Source organism: Haliotis rufescens, unplaced genomic scaffold (genome assembly GCF_023055435.1).
Source record: "Haliotis rufescens isolate VD_foot unplaced genomic scaffold, xgHalRufe1.0.p SCAF_6, whole genome shotgun sequence".
Lineage (NCBI taxonomy): Eukaryota > Metazoa > Mollusca > Gastropoda > Lepetellida > Haliotidae > Haliotis > Haliotis rufescens.
Genome location: NW_025964334.1, coordinates 43,682,087 through 43,687,613, shown reverse-complemented (window position 1 = coordinate 43,687,613; position 5,527 = coordinate 43,682,087). Strand labels below are relative to the sequence as shown.

The window sequence follows — 5,527 nt, the reverse complement described above, 5'->3', positions numbered from 1 at the left end:
TGTTCGCTTTGGTCTTAACCTTGGTATGATTAAAAACATCGGGGGATTTTTATATAGTACTGTGTAGTTGTCTATCAGGAATATATGTGCAAAATATTTCTTCAATTGGCCCTTGTTTAATGAGGCACCGACTGTTTGAAATCACCCACCCTCTTTAGAGCGCCTTATGCTAAAATTAATCAAGCAGGATGTGTGAAAATAATTCAGCAGGCTAAAGGTTAAAATAAGAAAGAAAGTGTTTTTGCGTGTACACTTCCCCTTTAAGATATGAAGATCAAGAAACTGGATGCCAACATGGCACCCTTGAGGATTTTAATTAAAATATGTTTACCCTTGGAATCTCAATCGCCAGTAGAGGACCGTATGGAAGCAAAATAAGTTGTTCGGTAAGTAGCACAAAATGGAGTACTTCCTGTACAGACTCAAGCTCCTTCCTTCCCAGGGCGTGACACCTTCGTTACACTCTCGGTAACATAGTATAGAGAGCTCCGCGAACGGGCTATCACTGTGATAAGCTTGGTACAGACTGTTTACATTAGTTACTCATTTTCTACCTCATTTGCACAAATAATATGGCACAATGGTAAGACATTTTTGTTGTCCAACTGATTTATGACATAGACATTGCAGTTGTGCAGAGTATTTGAATTAGAGATAATTTGGAAAAATAATTCAGATCCAAATGTCAACTAGTGAAGTGTCGTCTGCTAGGCTAAGCATACCAATGCTATCAAAAGCCTTAAACTTCATTTGTTGTTGAAAATTATAACAACTATCTATATCTGCATCAATATATTCATGTTTGCAAACAATATGCAAAATATCACCATTCACATGAATTGAAAGTTTGATGAAAACTGTATATACTACTTTCCAAACCACTTATCATACTGCCATAGGGTCTCTATTGACTATGCAAATAAGGAAGAGATTTTATTTTTGTCTCTAAATTGATTACTAAAATAGATTGAAAGGATTTGATTTGAAGATTCTATTTTCATCTGAACTATTATGTTTGATATCAACCTTCAAAGGACAAGATTTATTTGGCAATATGAGCCCTAAAATGATTCAAATGAAATGTTACATAATTTTTAGCAAACACATTATTGGTTATTGGTACAGTCTGCACTGTAAATATGTTAAATAATTGATGTTTGTCTATGTCAGTGGTTAATATTTCATAATTCAATTTCATATTTATTTGAGTTTTAAACTTTTGAAACATTATAGTTAATATTGTGCTATTCCACTTCCCTTCAATATATTATTAGTATTTTTGCATATTTAAAGAGAAATAATTAATCCTTTCTTTCTTCATTTTCAGTCAGGGGTTGAATGTTTATTCAAGCTGGTTGGCTGTTGTAATAACCCAAATTAGAAGCTGACAACTGTCTAATGGTCAACATATCATATCTATATTTTTTAGGCTAGCAAGACCAGACAGGATGACCTACAATTAGTAATTGAAAAAAATATATCTTCTCCTGATGTTAATGAATTATTTTACCACAAAAACTGTGTTTCTACTTAAACATCAAAGACTCACCTTAAAAGACTTTCAAAATCTTGTTCAGATAAATGCCTGCCAGAACCATTCAAAAAGAGAAGGCGTCGTTCAGTTTTAGGCACTGGCTTTAACTTTCTAAAACATTGCTTATTCTGTGGGAACCCATGTGAAATTGAAAAAGACTCTAGAAATCCTGGACGGTGGAAGAGATCTGATGGCCAAAGATCATTCAAGAATATAATTCTTGGGACATGCAATATACGCCAGGAGTGAGTGAGTGAGTGAGTTTGATTTTACGCCGCTTTTAGCAATATTCCAGCAATATCACGGCGGGGGGACACCAGAAATGGGCTTCACACATTGTACTCATGTCGGGAATCGAACCCGGGTCTTCGGCGTGACGAGCGAACGCTTTAACCACTAGGCTACCCGACCGCCCTATACGCCAGGATAAGTGGGGAGATGAAGTATGACTTAGAGTAGATGGTGCCACAATTGATCTTCATGCTGCAGATGCAAGATATCATGACAAATGCAGAACAAATTTTATGGCCCCTAAATCTGTACAATGAGCTTCTTCAAAACGGAAGGCACCGAATCAATTTCAGACGAATCACTCTATTATGTGATCAGATCAATGAATGCTGATCGGAAACAAATTAGAAATTCCACAGAAGTATACAATCAGTACCTAGAGAGTGGAGGGGTCATGCTTTCAAAAAGACAGTTTATTGAAGAAATATGAAGGTGCTTTGCTGATGAACTGATTATTCTAAGAGGAAATGGAATAGCTAGTATTCTTATTTTCCGTGAAACTGCCACAGACACCCATAAGTTGGTTCTTGATGAAACTGGAGATGATGATTTGACTTCTTCCATGAAGAAACTTTCAAAACAAGTAAGAAAGGAAACTAAAGAAATACCACTCTCCAAAGAAGAATACCAGACAAGAATAGACTGCCAAATTGCTGGGGAGAGTTGTAGTACTCTTGAGTAACATTCTTCAAGGTGAAGATCCTGTGCTACCAGTCCTGATGATTCGTAACATGATGACTGGACTTCTAAGAAAGCAACCAACACCACCACTACAGACAACTCTTGGAGTTTTCATCAAAGCAAATGATCCCATTCAAGAACTGAACAAGTTTGGCATTGTGTGTACTTACGGTGAAGTTCTTCGATTTAAGAAGTCAGCCGCACTTGCAACCGATGATGTTGCATCTAGAGGCCTGAACTCTTCATCACAAACAGAAACTCCCCTTGTACAAGTTGTAGTTTACAACTTTGATGCCAATATTTCCAGTCAAAATGGACTCCAATCAACACATGCTCTTGCTATGCTTCTAACTCAGACACTTGATGGCAAACACTGATGACAAAGGTACATTTCGTCGGATAAAGAAAGAGGAAATGACAGAAAGTAGAAGATGACATCATACAACAACGGTACACGGGTAAAAAAAAGCCACACATGCCCAAGGACTCCACCATAAAGAGAGTGTTACCACTGAAAATTTTAGCCATGCAGGTAGTCTCAGCATCACGTGCAACTGTTAGGGATGTTCACTTCATGTTCACTTCTTGTCTGAGACCCGTGAAAATTCCGGGGTAGAATAGGTCCCATACTTGCCGTAAAAGGTGACTATGCTTGTCGTAAAAGGCAACTAACGGGATCGGGTGGTCAGGCTCGCTGACTTGGTTGATACATGTCATCGATCCCAATTGCGTGGATCGATGCTCATGATATTAATCACTGGATTGTCTTGTCCAGACTCGATTATTTACAGACCGCCGTCATATAGCTGGAATATTGCTGAGTGCGGGGTCAAACAACAAACCAACCAACTTCTTGTCTGAAGTTGTTCAAGACACATCCTGTCCAGAATGGAATGAATACAATAGTGCCCTAAACAGAAAAGAAGGTTAGACAGTGAAATCAAAAACAACATCAGTTTACACGCCTTTGATAGACATGAAACTGGCTGACCCTGACACCATTTTAACTGCTATGAAGACAGATATTCATTGTAATATTCATATAATCTTTTTTTCAAATATCTTACCTGTAATCTTGTTTATTTTTGACAAACATTTCCGTATTCCTAGGTATTTCCACTGAAACTGACACTTGCGGCATGGCTGCCCTCTTCAACAGAAGTGACCCAGAAGGCTACGTCACACAAGTTCGATCATTTGATTGGTTGGCTTGTCGCATAACCGGGATGACATGTATGGACGATCTCTTGTGTCAAAATCTGAATTAGAACAGTCCACAGTTGTTTTAAGATATCTTTGTCCATCAAACGTTCATTTTATGTTTTAATATTGAAAAAACAACAACGAAAAGTCACAAATATCCAGCTTATTTACAAGGTTGATGCAGGGAGTTTTTCTTCAGGTTCATCATGACGGGCACCAAAACTCAGAATGTCGACGCACAACAAACTGGCGTGCAGAAACGTATATGTGTCCAGTGCTGACATGTAGGGTGGGTACATTGTGCCCAGGTTGTAATGATCAGTGAGATATGAGCTCGAACCTCATCGGGTACAGATTGGTTACATTTGCAGCAGAGTTCGTCATCTTTTGTCACATCACTATCGTACAAATCAAAACTATCGTCTTGATGCACAGTGACAGTAGTTTTTTTAAAGATTTACTTGGTTTAGGTGCTTGCTTTCTTTTTATGGGTGCCGATTTCACAGTCTGGTGGGAAATAATTTTATTCAGAATGACGTCTTCGGTGATGGCCTTGCCCCCGACAACATCGCTCAAAACGTTTCTCTTTTTAGTAGGCACATTTTCTTGAAAAGTACAGTCGTCTTTAAAGAATCCTGCTACATCACTGCCCTCAGTAGGTGACATCCTTGTCTCCATCTGGCACATTTGAATCAATAACCCCAGTATCAGGTGAAGCAAACGTTCAGTCGACTAAAAAACTGTTGAAGGCGCAAAGTTGATATTGGCGGTGGTAGACTTGCCAAATGGGGAGACTCCACATTTCCTGAAAGAGGACTGCAGATTGGTTGGTGTCAGCGACAGGTTATAAGCTCTACAGCCAAGTTCACTAACAGAATGTTTATCTACTGAACTTGTAGCATTTTCCCGCATATATGTATGACGGAGGTTGCTGTAAATTTTAGCAAAAGGTCCAAAGCAACCAACATCCATTGGCTGTAAAACATGGGACGTGTGTGCAGGCAGTACAAACAAAATAATGTGGTGCTGACACGCCCATTCGATCAGTGGAATAGATACGTGGGATCTATGACCATCGTACACAATAAGAAGTGGACTATCTGTAGACGCGGCGACAGCATGCTTCAGGAAATGCTCTGTCAGCTGAAAAATCTCCGTGTTTGACCAACCAGTCGCTAACAGTGCCTGCTGCGCCGGCTGTGAAAGTTAACTTGAACTTGATACTTGAACAAATATTCGCCGCCGCCCGCGCCTTTTGACTTCTTTCCAACATATATTGCTAGGTCTGTGGCAATAGTAGTAACTTCAGCCCTAGTATAGCCATACCCAAAATTTGCCATGGTGTCAATATGTGAAACAAGTCCCTGTTCTTGGTGATCAGACACGTGAATAACATTTTTTTAACATATGTGACCCATGTAATGCGACCAGCATCATCTAGAGACTTCAACATTATATAACATTGGGTATCTGGTACTAGGTAAATATAATAAATGTAACCAAAATTTAGTACACCTTTTATAGTAATTAACATACAATACATATCTACCACAATCTCCTAATACTGCTGCACTTGTTACATGATTTCCAACACCCAAAACAAACTTACAAAATTTCCCATGAAATTTTTCAACTGCTAGCATTTTGTTAAAACCCCACACTTCTGAAGAGTACAACAATATGGGCTATATTTGCATATCAAAAATCTTAAATAAGGCTGAGATAGGAATATTCTTAAAACGAATTCTTGTTTGCTTCAATGCAAAGAGAGCTTTATTAGCCTTATTCACCAGGGTATTGACGCCCAAAGTCCCAACA

General features: G+C 38.6%; 1 long non-coding RNA gene across 1 annotated transcript; it reads left to right on the top strand.

Annotated features, from left to right (window-relative positions):
• The first annotated feature begins 375 nt into the window (after positions 1-375).
• Positions 376-5,218, top strand: LOC124114612. The gene is made up of 2 exons (XR_006857877.2): positions 376-3,038; positions 3,617-5,218. It is a non-coding gene; the product is annotated as an uncharacterized LOC124114612 (long non-coding RNA).
• Positions 5,219-5,527: the final 309 nt, after the last annotated feature.